We start from the raw sequence: 19,490 nt of genomic DNA on the forward strand, positions 1-19,490 counted from the left end.
CTAAATGCAGTATCCGAAGATTTGTTGCACGATATATTAACTTTTACGTTAAAGCAGGGCATACACACGTGTGTGTGTGTGCCCTGCTTTAACAAAAATCACAGCTTCTATAAAGCAGGACATACACACGTGTGTGTGTGTGTGCCCTGCTTTAACGAAAATCACAACTTCTATAAAGCAGGACATACACACGTGTGTGTGTGCCACGGTCTTACATACAGGTCTGGAGACTACCGCTAATTTCAGTGGTGGGGGTAGGTCGCTTAGTGAAGTTGTTTTTAAGTCATCTAATAGCCACTAGAGTCGTTGCGATCGATGTTCGCGCGGCGGCGAGGGACGCCGGAGGCCGGGGGGGATATCTGTCATATGAAATTTGGCGGAGTGGTTTTGTGTCAACTTCGTAGTCTCGACATCATGGGTTCGAATCTCCGTGCCCTTAATTTTTTTTTTAATTCTTTTACAATAATAATGTGATAAATAATAATGCTTTAAATAATTAAAGACTACAAATTAATAAAATATGTATAAATATAAATATAAATAAAAATAAATATATAAAAATAAATATAAATATAAAATAAATACGAGTTTTTATTCTAAAAATTAAGAACAAATAAAAATATTTTTTATGTTTATTTTTATCCTTTTTTTTTATTTTTGTGGGTATTCCAGGTTGTCAATTCGAGGTAAGTATAACAAATAAAAATCAACTCTTTAATTTTATCTCCTTTTATTTTATTTTTAAAATTCTTGCAGGTATTTCAGTTTTTAAATCAAGTACATACGAGAGAAAATATAAATCAATCCTTCAATTTTTGCCATTTTATTTTATTTTTTACAGGTATTCCAAAGTTGAAATGGACAGTGTTTGGCTGCATGCAAGAAAGTATTGCAAGGTAAGAAAGATGATATTATTGAGTAAGAAGGATATTATTGAGTTAGGGTCAAAGCACGTAATAAGAAAAAATTGTTGTTAAAATTGTTGTTAAGAAAAAATTATCCAAATTGACTAATGATCAATAAGGTGCTTACGTAAGCGAAACGTAAGCGAAACGTAAGCACCTTATTCATTAGTCAATTATATGACAGTCATATATCGCTACGCAATATTACGTGCTTTGACCCTAACTCAATAATATCCTTCTTACTCAATAATATCATCTTTCTTACCTTGCAATACTTTCTTGCATGCAGCCAAACACTGTCCATTTCAACTTTGGAATACCTGTAAAAAATAAAATAAAATGGCAAAAATTGAAGGATTGATTTATATTTTCTCTCGTATGTACTTGATTTTAAAAACTGAAATACTTGCAAGAATTTTAAAAATAAAATAAAAGGAGATAAAATTAAAGAGATGATTTTTATTCGTTATACTTACCTTGAATTGACAACGTAGAATACCCACAAAAATAAAAAAAAAGGATAAAAATAAACATATAAAAAATATTTTTATTTGTTCTTAATTTTTAGAATAAAAACTCGTATTTATTTTATATTTATATTTATTTTTATATATTTATTTTATTTATATTTATATTTATACATATTTTAATAATTTGTAGTCTTTAATTATTTAAAGCATTATTATTTATCACATTATTATTGTGAAAAAATTAAAAAAAAAATTAAGGGCACGGAGATTCGAACCCATAATGTCGAGACTACGAAGTTGACACAAAACCACTCCGCCTTTCATATGACAGATATCCCCCCCGGCCTCCGGCGTCCCTCGCCACCGCGCGAACATCGATCGCAACGACTCTAGTGGCTATTAGATGACTTAAAAACAACTTCACTAAGCGACCTACCCCCACCATTGAAGTTTCCAGACCTGTATGTAAGACCGTGGTGTGTGCCCTGCTTTAACGAAAATCATTAAACAGTTAAATACTTTTAAAGCGCGTTACTAATCTACGTAGGTTAGTTGACGCGCTTTAAACACTTAAATACTTTTAAAGCGTCACTAATCTATACGCCAAAAGAATATCATTTCGAATTATGTTACACTTCTGAATTACCAACCAAACAGTTGTCACGTGACCTTTTTTTGCATGCGCGTGCGGCTACGGAGCATGCGCATGTGGCCGCAGGGTATGTTTGTGGTCGCTACCAGTCGCTACATCGCGTCGATATGGCAGGTCTCAAAACCTGATAGTCGTCAACTTTAACAGTCAATATTTCGCTTCGCGGGGCAGAGCGGGGCTTTTTTCTGCCAGATTCGTTCGTTTTGTGCAAAAACGCGTCGATTGAGCCTAAATTCAGCGAAATCGGTGAGAAAGGAGCTCTCCTTTAGATTTACCATCCGTTCTTTTATAATCGAAGAGAGAATCTTTATTCCCGGTGACGGGGAAGCGCGGCGCGTTCGCAAGTGTAGTGAGAGTGCGAGTGCGGCGAACGCGTGTCGAGCGTAACATTTTGGGGGCTCGTCCGGGATCGGACGATCGAGGATCGGACGAGCAAGGAACGGACGAGCGAGAATCAGACGGACGGAATGGCCTCATCGGCGCCTTCCTCGAGGAAGCGGGCACGAGCGGGGACACCGCAGCCGGACGCCCCGGAAGTGACGTCGTTAGCGGCAACTCTGCAGGCCGTCATCGAAGAAGTGCGGCTGCTGCGCGAAGAACAAGCGCATCGAAGAAGTGCGGCTGCTGCGCGAAGAACAAGCGCGGAGGGAACGCGAATACGCAGAGACGTTCCGTCGCCAGGAGGAGGAGCTATGTCGTCTCCGTGGGACGAACTCCAGCGACATCTCGCAGCTAAGTCCTCTCAATAATAGAGCGTCTGGGGATGCGGAAACGCGGGCCGCGAGTGACGTGAAGGCACGGGTCTCGCGCGAGAGAGTCGCGGGCGTGAACGGTGCGGAGACGCGGGCCGCGCACGAAAGAGGCGCGGTCACGGACGGCACGGAAGCGCGAGTCACGGGCGGCCGCGGCGCGGAGACGCGAGTCGCGAACAGCGCCGGGGCGCGGGTCGCATTCGAGGGGGAAAGTGCCGCGGACGCGAGTGACAGACTTGGTTACAAGCTCAAGCCTGATTACGTACGATGGGATGACTCCGTTACAGGAGTATTTCTCTCAGCTTAGTTTGATCGCGCGGGCGAATCGTTGGGACGACGTGACGAAAACCGTCGCGTTGGCCTCAAGCTTGAGGGGAAGGGCGCGCTCGATTCTTGAGACAGTGCAGAATGTCGAGCGGCTGAGCTTTGCAAAGCTTAGGACGAAGCTCGAGTTACGATTCGGGGAAGGGTACTCTTCCCAAAATAGTTACTCCGCGCTGACGAATTGTAAGCAGGAATTTGGGGAGGATCTAGCCGCTCTTGGCTCTGATATCGAGCGTTTATCACGTCTTGCATACCCCGAATGCCCCTTGGAATTACGTGATAAAATCGCTTGCTTGCAATTCGTGTCCGCCGTTTTGGATCATTTTATCCGACGGACATTGCAGAAAGAGGGGATAATCTCCTGGAGTCAGGCGGTCAAACGAGCGAAAGCGCTTAAAATAATTCAGGGGGAGGGCTATGCTCGTGAAAAGGAATTTGAAAAGGGGAAGAATAGGGGCGCGGGGTATAATGGAGAAGAGAAAGAGAGGGAGGAATAGAAGGGAATAAAGTAGTGGTAAAAATTGGAATTTTGGATAAATGTTTAATAAAAAAAGAGTTATGAGATAATGAGTTTGATTCGATTTTGTTGTTTAAATATTTGGTTTTCTTTTTCTGTGTGAAGTGTTTATTTTCTTAGAAAAGTCAGCGGTACGAGAGGAGTTGAGGATTACCGCGGCAGAACATCGGCCGAAGACTTCTTGAGGAAAGTTCGTTTTTTTTTAAAGAAGACTGCCTCTCCCTCGGTTTTTGATTGAGGTTTTTCGAGGGACTTGGGCGAATGCCGAGGCAGGGACTCGGGGAGTCTAAATGACGTTGGGTCCTCAGGAAGTTCCCCCCCCCTTGTCCAAAGATTTAGTGACGACGTCGGAGGCTGGCATCAAGGAAGACTGCACCGGGGAAGCGGAGCTCCTGCGGGGTCGTCCTGGGACCGTCAGAAGGGGGGAGCCTGGCCAACTCTCTCCAGAAGAGGGGCGGTTGGAGACCTGGAGTGCGGCTACCGGGGACCAGGAGGAATAGGGTCCGTTGACTCGGAGCAGCAGCTCGAGGAGGGTAAGTTAACTATTCGGTGCCCTGGGAGCCCACGGAGCAAAGGAGCTGTAGACCGCGAAAACTACCCTCCCGGATTGTCGGGGCGACAATCTTAGAAGAGGGGGGGGGTAGTGTTACGCCCGTGCTGTACGACCGTGCCGTGCGCTCATACGAGTCGCCCCGTAGCGAGAAGTCGCGAATCGTCCTTAGCGACGGTTGTTTGTAAATATCGTTTGTCAGATTTACGCTCTGGATCTCGAACCTGTCAGACGTGTCTCGTTGTATCTGACCAATAAATCCGTTCTTTTATAATCGAAGAGAGTATTTTTATTCCCGGTGGCGGGGAAGCGCGGCGCGTTCGCGAGTGTGGTGAGAGTGCGAGTGCGGCGAACGCGTGTCGAGCGTAACACTATACAACTGTTTATACTAGAAAATATAGTTATGAGGTGACAGCACTTTTAAATTTTTTTTCAATTACTACTAATTTTTTAAATTCCTACTCTTTATTAGTACCTATACTTTACTCCTGTAAAAGGATTTTGCGATCTATAAAGCCTTTTCAAAGAACGAGTCCTGACTGTTTTTGTCGGTAATTGTCCCCTGTCCAGGATCTCCTTAAGAGACATACCATCCAAACTGTGTATTAAAGAGCAAAATTTTTTTATTGTGCGGAACTGTGGAATTTATGTATACCACCATTAGATACTAACGGAATTGAACATTATATTGCTTATAATCGACGTTTAAACAATCCAAGGTAAAAAAATTCAATAAAAAGTGTCTAGACATAAAAATAAGCTTAATTCTATACATAAGATATTAAAATTCACGAAAATCACAAAAAAATATTTACGTTTATAATATCACTTATTTATTATTACATAAACATAAGTATTCCGGAGTAAGCGTTAATGCGTGCATTTAAACGATCGGGGATCAACTCGATCTCGCGCTCGCGCTCCACGTGCGTCCCGCGTGTCACGCGCTCCGCGGTATGCGTGACGATCGAGGCCGAAGGGCCCCGATCCGTCGTCAAACATCACGTTCGGGCCGGTAGAACATGATCGAAGGAGAGTCGGCATTCCTAAGCGTAACGAGACGGATCGAAGTGGCAGGTGCTCCGCGTTAACTCGTGATTTCGGGTTTCTGCATAAGCTTACAATAAACGATAAACGCGAAACCCGTCCCGGGTTTGGGGTGTGTCTCTACACGTCCTCGTCAAATCCGGAGCATCGTCTGTCGCCCGCGCACGGAACTCCGTCGCGGCTTTGCAAGCCAGTCCTGTCTCCACCGTTTTGTACCGTGGCCGTCTCCGTCATAAAGACAACGAAGTCCGTTCCGCCACGCGCATTATTTTATTTTATTTTATATTATTTTATTGAATTTTATTTTATTAATTATTTTATTAATTATTAATTATAAATTTTTATAATTATAAATTTTATACTTTTCATACTTGTTCCTGAAGCACAATAAATGTTATTAATGTGTATGTATGTGTGTGCAATTAATTTGCCTTTGCGATACTATATAGTACCAATTAGTTTTTTAAAATATCAAATATCCCAGACTGTGATCAGATTGTCAACATGCAAGAGTGACTGATAATAATTATTATAGGGATTTACCGACAAATCACTCACACAGCACACTTTATCCTGAAAATATGCCAAATTTTCCAGATTTCCAAATGCGATCCCACATATATCCCAGTAGGTTGTGCCTGGAATATGCCAATAGGACGTCATGAGATATCCTATTATAACGATATCTAAATATTCTGCCACATCCGGTTTTGCATAAGATATCCAAAGATATCTTACGAGATCTCGCAGGTTCGCAATGACGCCACTAGGTGGTGCATGATGGTAAGACCAACTCGGAAGTAAATCTCAGTTGGGAGCGAATATAAGCAGGCCCCCGGCGAAGTAAGATCGCGACATCTGCGTGTCATCGAACTCGGCAGCACAGCGCAAGGCTAACTCTCGCCCTTTTTTTAAATCTACAAGTAAATTAAATAAATATGGTCGCGTTTGGCAAAACATTTATTTTGCAACTTTTGGAAATTTTTTTGAGCTAAGATTAGAATTATTTTTTTTAGATCTGGAGGAGAATAATGTTACATTGTCTATGCAATGTCCTTGCAACATTTCTGTGGTGTATGGAATAATTAAAATATCTTGCGATATTTCTTGGTCTGCTTCAAATATTCTGTAGACGTCGTCTAAGATGTCTGTAAGATATCACATAGCCGGACACTTGTGCATCTGCTGGATATCCACCGGATATCTGAGACCATCTTGGGATGTCCTGCGATTATTTGGATATCTTAAAATGATGTCTGTAGGTCGTCCCTCAGATAAAGTGTGCTGTGTGGGAAGGTGTGGATAATAAGAAAATGTAATATTATATTAAAAGGTAGATAATAAAAAAAATTTATATTACTCTTGTTTTATATTAATTTTTGTCAAAAATAAACTGCCAAACTTACATATTGTCGCATTAATTACACTATTGAAAAATGAGTTTATTTTTATGAATATGCACAAAAATATCCCAGTAGGCAGAATGTTAATATTCTCTGAGTGTTCGCTGAATGTTATAACCGTTACGAAATAACTGTTATCTAGTGTGTCCTGTGTGTTGGGAGTTCGCGCCTAACTAATGTTCGAAGAATGTTCAGAGAATGTTCGTGGAACATTACGATATAATGTTTGACGAGCTTTCGTCAAACATTTGGATAACACAAAGCACGGGGGGATATTCCCTGTATACAGGGGGCAATTTCGGGAAAGCAGCTTTTGCAAATTATCCATTTCCAATGGCGTCTTCAGGATAAATGCTTAAAAGATAGGGATCCCTGAACCAAGGGCTAGTGCTTGACTTCCCGAATTCTTGAGAACAGAAGGACGAAGGGGATAATATTACCCATTTCTTTAATCCTAAATTCGCCACTGAATGCGTGTAACAGATGGGTCAGAAAACCAAAAATATAATTTATATTTTATCATTTTTTTCGCACCATCATGCTCACCTTCTTGAATGCACCTGTCATATCCATTGTAACCCGCGTGACACTTGATACACTTTAAGCACGGTCGTGAATACAGGTCCGGAAACTCTAGTAGTGGGGGGTGACTCGCTTAGTGAAGTCATTTTATGTAGTTGACACTATCACCACCTGGAACGCTGGAGGTTAGAGATTTTTTAAATAACGCAAATACATATTGAATATATTGACACATATAACATGTGACATATGACATATGACATATGTCATATATATAACATATTACATATTGACATATTGAATGTAACGAACGTACAAAGTCCTAGAAAGTGATTAAATTAACAACAATGAAATTAACGAATTGTTGTGTCGTGCCGAATTGCAAGACTGGGTGCAAAAGTCTGAAAGTAAATTGTTCAGTTTTTAAAGTGCCAAAACGTGACGAATTGCGTAAAAAATGGATATCCGCAATCCCTGGCATAAAGGACCTGAAACCTAATCAATTTGTATGTGAAAAGCATTTTGATAAAAAATGCATAATAAGGAATTTTGTAATGCGCGATGTACAAGCAAATGTCCTAGCCGAGGTAAGCTCAGTTATAAAAAAAATATTCTGTCACATTAAAAGAAACTTTAATAATATATCCAGGGATCGGCAAAAAATTTTCCATTTTTCAATAATTAAGTTATTTATGTTGAACCAGATAATTTTTAAATTAAATAATTTTTTAATAATTAATAATTTACCTGAGACTAAATTCATTATTGAGAAAATCAGTAATTATTTTCCACTAATTATTAATTTTCTAATAATTTTTAGTAATTTATTTCGACAAACTATTAATTATTTTAATAATAAAAAATTTATGTTTACTAATTACCAATTTGTAAATAAAAATTAATTATAATTTTATTATTATTTTATCCACATTTGAACTCATTTAAAACGTTGATTGAGCCAACTTATTTACAAAACTCGCTGCTTTTTGCATATACTATATTTTCTATCTTACATTTATTATAAAAATATTGTATTTTGGTTAAGGCCTCCGCAATGAAAAATATAAGGAACAAGGGACAGATATTAGCAATTAATATTATTCCTGATTTCTTATTTTTAATCGCTAATATCTGTTCCTTGTTTCTTATATTTTTCATTGTGCGGGAGCCTTTACGGGGAAACGGTTAGTGGACAACGCGTATGCGTGATAAAAAATCCTTGCAACGCAGCGACGCGCGCGGTCACATGGCAAACCTATGAAAATATCGTCATTAAGCGAGTCACCCCCACCACCAAAAAAACGGACGAGTTTCCGGACCTGTATTCACGACCGTGACTTTAAGTATGCACGAGCTGGTGCGTCACAAATAAAAGCAATGAACAAAAACTCTGAACACTTGATTATTGTATTTAATACATTATTCTGAAGTACTTTAAGTTCATCAATAAAATCCGTCAAATACGAATCCAATGGTTCCGGCTTACCAGATCCAAAGAAAAGGCCAATCACAAATGATCTTTAGTCATATAATCCTATACATCTACCTAGTATGGGCCAAACATCAACAGAACTGCTTTTGGAGATTGGCAGGCCATCAATACTTATATCTATACCTAACTGTACAAAATTCGGTTTAATTCCACTCTTCATACGTTTTACGAATCCGTGCTTAATACCAACATGAACGTAACCACCATTATTTAAAGGCTTTATATTCACATAGACTGGTGCTTGCACTATACACCGTGGGTCTAGGCAAGTCAGAATGATTAGGCTTAAGTTCAGTTAGCAACATTTTTATCTGAGTCAAATTAACACGTGAAGAACAATACCATCTTCGAAGGCGTACAACTAATGGCTCAATATCTGGTTCTTGATTTGATTCTGACAAATTGCTATCAATACAATTATTGAAAATTTCAGTCATTCTTGTCGGAGTTAATACTACATTTGTTGAGAGCATTTGCGAAACAGAATCTTCAGCATCACAATCAGTGTTTGGCGCTCACATTGTACATATTAGTTGATAAGTTAATTCCCTCGTATTAATAGCTTGTATTAGTTGATAAGTCAGTACTACGATTAGTGTATTACCGTCGGTAATTTCGAATTTGTGTTTGAAGACTCGCGCGGAGCGTTGGCGGATCGCGATCGTTACTTTTCGTCAATATTCGCGCGACTTACCCGACTCGTGCTGTCTACCCGCGGGTGGCATGCCCAATTATCGGGAAGAATTGGTACTCGCTCGCGCCATACTTCGCAGGTGCGCGAGCCGGAAAGTGCCGAAGCACTCACTCATCTCTTGGACAAAGTCGAGTCAACATTTCGCGTTAAGACGTATCATTCGGATGTCGTCGACGAGTGCGCTTGATTGCTTGCCTGCCTGCCTGCCCATGCTTGCTCACGCTCAACCTTTGCCTGCCTGCTTTGTTTTTCCCGCTACCACGGAGGGCTCGCTAGCTAGAAGGAAGAACGAGATCGACAGCCAGGAGGGCCCCGGGCAACGATACGGTGAGTCGTTTGCTTTTTTCGTGTTTTTCTCGTTGCGTGCATAGTGCACTCGATTCATTCGTCGCGAGGGAACTGTATCCCCCTATGGTCCTTCGAACCTAGCATTTTCTTTAGAACTTTCGCGAATCCGGGGACGGTCTTACACCCCCCCCCCCCGAGCAATCAGTTTGGGTAAAATCCATAGCATAGTTGTTATTAAGTGAAGAGATTATAGGTTCATCACTCAAAAAAAAGCACTAACATGAGAAGAACTTGTGTTTGGTGAGCAGAGAATAACAGTAGGATCATGCGATGTCCCCTCTTCCAAAAAGAAGTCATCATATCCGATGTGTTTTGTGTTGAATTCACTAATATATGTGCCATTTTCTGAATTTGACGTTGACTAACAAGTTTTTTTCCCGACATTTTTTCCGACTAATGTTCGTAAAATATTTGACGTCTATATTTTAAGAGATTAACTAAATTTTGAATTTCCACCTTCCTAATCTGAATTACACGAAAACACTTGTAAGGGCCGGCTAGGCTACAGGTTATTTCAGAACCAACGGGCAATAGCAAGGCCGGTGTGTTGTCAAGATAGGAAACAGGAAGACGAAGTAAAAGGGACATCTCGGTTCAACAAACACTCTTTATTCGGTACTCGGGTACAAAGCGCGACTGCGGCTGACTAATAATGAAGTCGACAAACGAACAACTAACTCGGTAGCCGTTGCTAGTGTCCCTGAATATTATCTATTCAGGGACACTAGCCGTTGCTACCGGCCAGTACGCGCCACACGTATCACGTGGGGGGGGCTTAGCCAATCGCCACGCAGGGCGTCGCTGGGGTTGTTCGGATGAGGCGCTGGGGTCTTTCGGCGCGAGGCGCCGCGGTGGCGTTGCACTTGGTAACGTGGGTAGCGCGGGAAGTTTACACACTTTAAAAAATCAATTTTTAATAATTATCGTAACAAAAGCAATCATGATTGTCATAAAGACTAATAACTGGTTACCTAACCTCTATGCACAACTAGCCTACAACTTAACGTTAGGCTGATAGCAGAGAACGTTAAGTGTCTATACATTTCATTTCGTTCTCTGCCATCAGCCTTATAATTTCTTCATAAGAAGAAACATTACAAACTTACCTGGAAAAAGCGGGAAACATGTCGGTGGTCATCGCCTCACTCAAAACCACGATTTCGATTGGCTCAATCCGAAAATTTTATATAAGGAAAGCCATTTCAAAAAAAGGGAGATTTCCGAAATGTTTTTCATCAAGAAACGCAGATGCACGGTCAACCTCCAGAAAGACACGGAGAATTTACCTGCGATATACGACTGAGTTATCGAGGCCGTATAACATGTATCGCAGCTTGGTCTGTTTTTGTTATATTTTAGAACACATTAACTTTATGATTTGGTCTACGGTATTTTAGAAACACATCTCATTGTAATTTGTCATTGTGTATAATTTTTATCATTGGGTGCGTTCAGCCGATACTCCGCTAGCCTAGCAATCGTGAGCAGTCGCTCGTTTTCGCTCGTTTCCTCTCCTTTTAATCCATTGGGTCAAAGGAGAGGAAACGAGCGAAAACGAGACCGCCGTAGAGTTAGCAGACAAATTGAATATTTTGGAATTATTCTTTTTCATATAATTTGGGAATTATTTGGGGAAGTTTGGGAAAATTGTTTAAACATTTGGGAAAGAATAGATTTTTTGTTATTAACAAAATTTATCGAGCGTCAAGTTAGCAGATAGTGACTATGTTTAATGTTTATTATAAATGGAATCGATTGGAAATCATTTGGGGATGACATCTTCATTGTAATTTTTATTTGGAAAAAGTCGGTTTTTTTGTAATTTAAATAAATCTTTGTATTAATGTTCTTTTTCGCTGCACTTCTGCACTAGTACAACAAGTGAACTTATTGCACTAGTTCAGAAGTGTAACGAAAAAGAACAGACCATTATCGGCAGTAGTGTGAAAATTACATATTTTTCGGAGGAGCAGCGAGTTGCTTACGTCGAGACCGTCGAGTAGACCTCGACATGACAACATACTCCGAAAAGAAAATTTGTAGGTGTTATTTTCTTCATATATAGTTCATATATACATTATTTATATCTTATAAACAGAGTAATTCCTTTATTTTCTTTTCCATAATTGTGGTACACTGACTCGCATGAGTCGGAAATCCATTGGGTTGAAAGAAGAATTCCTTTTCCGTCACGCGGTTACATTTATCACTAATAATAAGAATCTATCTTCTTTTCTCGTTGTTTCAGTGTATCTTTATTTGAGACAAATTAACGTGCGAGTAAGCGAGAGTGTGAATATATGAAAAGTAGAATAAAAGAAACAAAATGTAAGAGAGAATGAGAATAACGAGCATTATTTATATTGTGTTAGCATTTATTATTTATTTAGATTGTGTTAGCAGATTCTGTTATACTTCTGTTAGCGTTCTACTGACATCGCATGTAATATATCAGAACCGTCATCAAATCTGTAGTCTTTCTGCTGACAAAAATTTGTAGCAGATACTCTGCTTTTGACAGACTTGACCGTCTGAGTATTTTATAAGAATTGAAATAATGTAAAAACTAATAAGCATGAATGTAAATGCAAAAACAATGTAATTATTTTGTAATTTTTAAAAATTTAATGAAATCTATGCATTAACACAAAATACTTGTCAGTAGAATGCTAACAAAAGTATAACAGAATCTGCTAACACAATCTAAATAATACTCGTTATTCTCATTCTCTCTTACATTTTGTTTCTTTTTTATTCTACTTTTCATATATTCATTCACACTCTCGCTTGCTCGCACGTTTGTCTCAAATAAGATACACTAAAACAACGAGAAAAGAAGATAGATTCTTATTATTAGTGATAAATGTAGCCGCGTGACGGAAAAGGAATTCTTCTTTTAACCCAATGAATTTCCGACTCATGCGAGTTAATGTACCACGATTATGGAAAAGGAAATAAAGGAATTACTCTGTTTATAAGATATAAATAATGTATATATGAAGAAAATAACATCTACAAATTTTCTTTTCGGAGTATGTTGTCATGTCAAGGTCTACTCGACGGTCTCGACGTAAGCAACTCGCTGCTCCTCCGAAAAATATGTAATTTTCACACTACTGCCGATAATGGTCTGTTCTTTTTCGTTACACTTCTGAACTAGTGCAATAAGTTCACTTGTTGTACTAGTGCAGAAGTGCAGCGAAAAAGAACATTAATACAAAGATTTATTTAAATTACAAAAAAACCGACTTTTCCCAAATAAAAATTACAATGAAGATGTCATCCCCAAATGATTTCCAATCGATTCCATTTATAATAAACATTAAACATAGTCACTATCTGCTAACTTGACGCTCGATAAATTTTGTTAATAACAAAAAATCTATTCTTTCCCAAATGTTTAAACAATTTTCCCAAACTTCCCCAAATGATTCCCAAATTATATGAAAAAGAATAATTCCAAAATATTCAATTTGTCTGCTAACTCTACGGCGGTGAAAACGAGACCCACAAGCTCCCAGGTCCCAGCCAGCGACCTCTACAGTAATGAAACTTACGATACATGAAAAAAATCTGCTTAATTTGCTCCTTCATAATATGCATGTTTCATAATTTGCTCCATTTTACTTTTTTTTTATAAATAAATGATAAAGTTAGTAACAATGTAAACGTTAATATAAGCGAAAATTATTAGAATTTGTAGATTCGCAAGGTACAGAAAAATTGCTCCCTTTTCATTTGAATTTGCTCCACCTTTACAAACTAATTATCTACAGTATTTATTAAGAAAAACGTAAATAATTGCTTTATGCAGCTCGGAGGTTATCAAGAAATTGTGCGCATGCGCAGTACTTAGCGCCTGCGCAACAGAAATCAAGCGCGCCATTTTTTAAATTATTCATTTTTCTTTAATTTGCTTTATACAGTTTGCAAGATATCAATCATTAGAATTTGTACATTCTCAAGGCACAGACAAATTGCTCCATTCTTGTTTTAATTTGCTCCAACTTTAAAAACTAATTATCTACAGTATTTATTAAGAAAAAAATAAAAATTATCGTTTTATGCATTTTGCAGGATATCAATCATTGGAATTTGTATATTCTCAAGGCACAGACAATTTGCTCCATTCTTGTTTCAATTTGCTCCACCTTTACAAACTAATTATCTACAGTATTTATTAAGAAAAACGTAAATAATTGCTTTATGCAGTTTGGAGGTTATCAAGCAATTGTGCGCATGCGCAAAAGTATTTAGCGACTGCGCAACAGAAATCGAGAGCGCTATTTTTAAAATTGTCATTTTTCTTTAATTTGGTTTATGCATTTTGCGGGATATCAATCATTAGAATTTGTACATTCTGAGTGCACAGACGAATTGCTCCATTCTTGTTTCAATTTGCTCCACCTTTAAAAACTAATTATCTACAGTATTTATTAAGAAAAAAATAAAAATTATCGTTTTATGCATTTTGCGGGATATCAATCATTGGAATTTGTACATTCTCAAGGCACAGACAATTTGCTCCATTCTTGTTTCAATTTGCTCCACCTTTAAAAACTAATTATCTACAGTATTTATTAAGAAAAAAATAAAAATTATCGTTTTATGCATTTTGCGGGATATCAATCATTGGAATTTGTACATTCTCAAGGCACAGACAAATTGCTCCATTCTTGTTTCAATTTGCTCCACCTTTAAAAACTAATTATCTACAGTATTTATTAAGAAAAAAATAAAAATTATCGTTTTATGCATTTTGCGGGATATCAATCATTGGAATTTGTACATTCTCAAGGCACAGACAAATTGCTCCATTCTTGTTTCAATTTGCTCCATTTTTAAAAACTAATTATCTACAGTATTTATTAAAAAAAAAATAAAAATTATCGTTTTATGCATTTTGCGGGATATCAATCATTGGAATTTGTACATTCTCAAGGCACAGACAATTTGCTCCATTCTTGTTTCAATTTGCTCCACCTTTAAAAACTAATTATCTACAGTATTTATTAAGAAAAACGTAAATAATTGCTTTATGCAGTTTGGAGGTTATCAAGCAATTGTGCGCATGCGCAAAAGTATTTAGCGACTGCGCAACAGAAATCGAGAGCGCCATTTTTAAAATTGTCATTTTTCTTTAATTTGCTTTATGCATTTTGCGGGATATCAATCATTAGAATTTGTACATTCTCAGTGCACAGACGAATTGCTCCATTCTTGTTTCAATTTGCTCCACCTTTAAAAACTAATTATCTACAGTATTTATTAAGGAAAAAATAAAAATTATCGTTTTATGCATTTTGCGGGATATCAATCATTGGAATTTGTACATTCTCAAGGCACAGACAATTTGCTCCATTCTTGTTTCAATTTGCTCCACCTTTAAAAACTAATTATCTACAGTATTTATTAAGAAAAACGTAAATAATTGCTTTATGCAGTTTGGAGGTTATCAAGCAATTGTGCGCATGCGCAAAAGTATTTAGCGACTGCGCAACAGAAATCGAGAGCGCCATTTTTAAAATTGTCATTTTTCTTTAATTTGCTTTATGCATTTTGCGGGATATCAATCATTAGAATTTGTACATTCTCAGTGCACAGACGAATTGCTCCATTCTTGTTTCAATTTGCTCCACCTTTAAAAACTAATTATCTACTAATTATCTTATTTATTAAGAAATAAATAAAAATTATTGTTTTATGTATTTTGCGGGATATCAAGAAATTGTGCCCATGCGCAAAAGTATTGGCTGCGTTCAGCAGAAGTCAGCGCTTTTAGTAAGCGCTTTGGGCTGATTGGATTAAATTTGTAGATCCAGATGAATAGTCCTATCTCAATTAAAATGTAAAGTCTAAAGGTGAGATTTCATGGGCAGTGAAATGCTGCAACAGCGAGCCGCAGTTCTAAATTTCTTAAAAAATTCCTAGGAAATTACTATACTTCCCTAGAAATTTTTAAACTTCTCTAGAAATTACTTAGTAATTTTTAGGAAATTACTAAACTGCTGCTCGCTGCTGCAGCATTTCACTGCCCATGAAAACCTACTTAAGGGCCAAAGCATATATGACAGTCGTAGTCGTGGACGTAAGTAATGCTGGGGGTCGATTCTGTATTTTGAGACGAGGTGAAAATTACAAAAGTGAACAGATTTACTAGATTTCGACAAATAAAATTGTAGATTCTCTAGTGAATTTCTTCACTTTTGTAATTTTCACTTAGTCCCAAGATACAGAATCGACCCCCTGGGTCTACAATGCGAGACGCAAAGTCGTGAGTCGCAAGAATTGACCAATCACAGTCCATTCGCCTAACGTGCACGGACCGGTTCGGACGTGTTTCGCGCGTAGTCACGGACGACGTTTTAACGTGTTCGGACGTGTCCCGCTCGAACGTAAAGATTTTTTTAAAGTATTGCGACTGATACTGTCTGCTTGCATTTGCCACTTAGACCTTGCTATTCAACAATTAGTAATCAACAAACAGTGGAAAATACTGGCCATATTGTCCTCGTGCTAGAGGCAGGAGCCATTAAACCCAAGAAGAAGAAGACCAATCACAGTCGAATTTGAGGAGAATAATCGACTGTGATTGGTCAATTCTTGCGACTCACGACTTTGCGACTCGCATTGTAGACCCAGCATTAAGGGTTGGCAGGAGTACATTTATTACTAGATCGTAAAATCCGAAAAGAATAATCGAGTGTGATTGGTCTATTTTCTTACGGCCTTACGATTATGACTAAAACTTTGTTACGTGCAATGGCCTTAAGTCCGTATCTACAATGGGTACAATGGGTGTAGTAAAGCGGGGAGCACACATTTCTGCACAACGCATAATGCGTAAGCATAAGAAAATTGATTGGTTCATACAAATGTGCATAAGGAAATAGACCAATCAGTTTTCTCATGCTTACGTATTATGCGTTATGCAAAAGTCTGTGTTTCCCGCTTAAGCCTCAAGCCGTAAGCAATTGACCAATTACAGGCGAATGTGAGGAGAATAATCGACTGTGATTGGTCAATTTCTTACATCTTGAGGCTTACTACAGCTATTAGTAGATACGGACTGTGGGTTTTCAGTAGTTTAGTAATTTCCTAAAAATTACTAAGTAATCTCTAGAAAAGTTTAATAATTTCTAGGGAAGTTTAGTAATTTCCTAGGAATTTTCTAAGAAATTACTAAACTGCTGCTCGCTGCTGCAGCATTTTACTGCCCATGAAATTTCACCTTTAGACTTTAGGTTTGTTCGCGTCGCATACTCCAATATACACCAGAGAGCACTTGGATCACGAGTAAAGGTTGCGATTGGAGCAGATGAGTTTTTGGAGTGCGTTGGAGTGAGTAGGAGCATGGTGGGGCATGCGACGCGAACAAACCTTTTTAAATCTTAATTGAGATAGAACTATTCTTCTGGATCTACAAATTTAATCCAATCAGCCCAAAGCGCTTACTAAGCGCTGACTTCTGCTGAACGCAGCCAATACCTTTGCGCATACGCACAATTTCTTAATATCCCGCAATATGCATAATGGAATTATTTATGTTTTCCTTAATAAATACTGTAGATAATTAGTTTTTAAAGGTGAAGCAAATTGAAACAAGAATGGAGCAAATTGTCTGTGCCTTGAGAATGTACATACAAATTCCAATGATTGATATCCTGCAAAATGCATAAAACGATAATTTTTATTTTTTTCTTAATAAATACTGTAGATAATTAGTTTTTAAAGGTGGAGCAAATTGAAACAAGAATGGAGCAATTTGTCTGTGCACTGAGAATGTACAAATTCTAATGATTGATATCCCGCAAAATGCATAAAGCAAATTAAAGAAAAATGACAATTTTAAAAATGGCGCCCTCAATTTCTGTTGCGCAGTCGCTAAATACTTTTGCGCATGCGCACAATTGCTTAATAACCTCCAAACTGCATAAAGCAATTATTTACGTTTTTCTTAATAAATACTGTAGATAATTAGTTTTTAAAGGTGGAGCAAATTGAAACAAGAATGGAGCAAATTGTCTGTGCCTTGAGAATGTACAAATTCCAATGATTGATATCATTGATATCCCGCAAAATGCATAAAACGATAATTTTTATTTTTTTCTTAATAAATACTGTAGATAATTAGTTTTTAAAGGTGGAGCAAATTGAAACAAGAATGGAGCAATTTGTCTGTGCCTTGAGAATGTACAAATTCTAATGATTGATATCTCGCAAACTGTATAAAGCAAATTAAAGAAAAATGAATAATTTAAAAAATGGCGCGCTCGATTTCTGTTGCGCAGGCGCTAAGTACTGCGCATGTGCACAATTTCTTGATAACCTCCAAACTGCATAAAGCAATTATTTACGTTTTTCTTAATAAATACTGTAGATAATTAGTTTGTAAAGGTGGAGCAAATTCAAACGAAAAGGGAGCAATTTTTCTGTACCTTGCGAATCTACAAATTCTAATGATTTTCGCTTATAATAACGTTTACATTGTTACTAACTTTATCATTTATTTATAAAAAAAAGTAAAATGGAGCAAATTATGAAACATGCATATTATGAAGGAGCAAATTAAGCATATTTTTTTCATGTATCGTAAGTTTCATTACTGTAGAGGTCGCTGGCTGGGAGCTTGTGGGTGAAAACGAGCGACTGCTCACGATTGCTAGGCTAGCGGAGTATCGGCTGAACGCACCCATTGTGACTTTGAATATTGCACGGTGCGGATCTAGTGGAGAAAATGTGCTTTTCAATTTCTTTCGTAGTTTATACTTGCGACTCTTACAATTTTATAATTTTATTCTTTTGACGCTCTTAACATGTAAGTTTTTACGATTTACCTTCGACATGTTTCCCGCTTTTATATTTGACACATACATACTGTAACAATGCACCCCGTACGCTAAGCATCGTTCCCGGCTAACGACCGCCGGATGCCGCCCGACCGACGACCAGTCGGGCGAAGACCAGGGCGCGGTGCGCCCACATTTTAAACGTACTTGAAAACGCACCGTGTGCGCGGGCCAAGCGCGGCACCGGTGCCTCCCGACGAGAGACGACGGGAGCCGAGCCGCCCCGAAGACGAGCGCGGCGCCGCGCCGCCCCACCACAGCGCGACGATCGGCGCTCCTAGCGAACCCGCCGCGCCGGGCGGGTATATAAACCGCCGCTCCGGCGAGAAAAGAGACTTCGTCTAAAGATCCGCTTCCAAGACGAAACCTATTCCCGACTCCTAGGGAACACGCCAACGAGGTCCGGTGCTCCGAGCCTCGACTGAGAGCTCTCAGGTGTTCCCGCACTCCCTCAGAACTCACCCCGAAGGCACGGTTACGCGGGGTCGAGCGCGCTCGGCCTCGCAACGAGGGCTCTCGCTGCCGCCGCCCCGGGGCTCCGAAATCTTCCCTCCTACGTTACGCGTCCCGCACGCATATTACCGCGGCATCCGCGAGCGTACAGATATTATGTAATGTAATACGTCTATGTAATATACCGAGCTATGTAATATACCGAGCCCGTCGAGTAACGATACCGCGTTCGTTAGTAAATACCGCGTCGTTATCGAGTGCACATGCACTACCTGCAATCTATCGCGTCCTCCTACGTACTGTAATACGTCTATGTAATATACCGAGCCCGTCGAGTAACGATACTGCGTTCGTTATTAAATACCGCGTCGTCATCGAGTGCACATGCACTACCTGTAAGCCACCGCGTCCGCCTATGTACTGTAATACGTCTCTGTAGTATACCGAGCTACGCAATATACCGAGCCCGTCGAGTAACGATACTGCGCTCGTTATCAAGTGAGTAGGAAAGA

At 38.9% G+C, this 19,490-nt stretch overlaps 1 long non-coding RNA gene across 1 annotated transcript in view; it reads left to right on the plus strand.

Moving 5' to 3' along the window:
- Positions 1–2,110: 2,110 nt before the first annotated feature.
- LOC139815811 (uncharacterized) overlaps positions 2,111–19,490 on the plus strand; it is a 141,175-nt gene continuing 123,795 nt past the window's right edge. Inside the window, exon 1 of the long non-coding RNA XR_011732828.1 lies at positions 2,111–2,273. This is a non-coding gene — a long non-coding RNA (uncharacterized lncRNA). The remainder of the gene's footprint in view (positions 2,274–19,490) is intronic.

The sequence above is a fragment of the Temnothorax longispinosus genome, chromosome 7, assembly GCF_030848805.1.
Source record: "Temnothorax longispinosus isolate EJ_2023e chromosome 7, Tlon_JGU_v1, whole genome shotgun sequence".
Classification (NCBI taxonomy): Eukaryota; Metazoa; Arthropoda; class Insecta; order Hymenoptera; family Formicidae; genus Temnothorax; species Temnothorax longispinosus.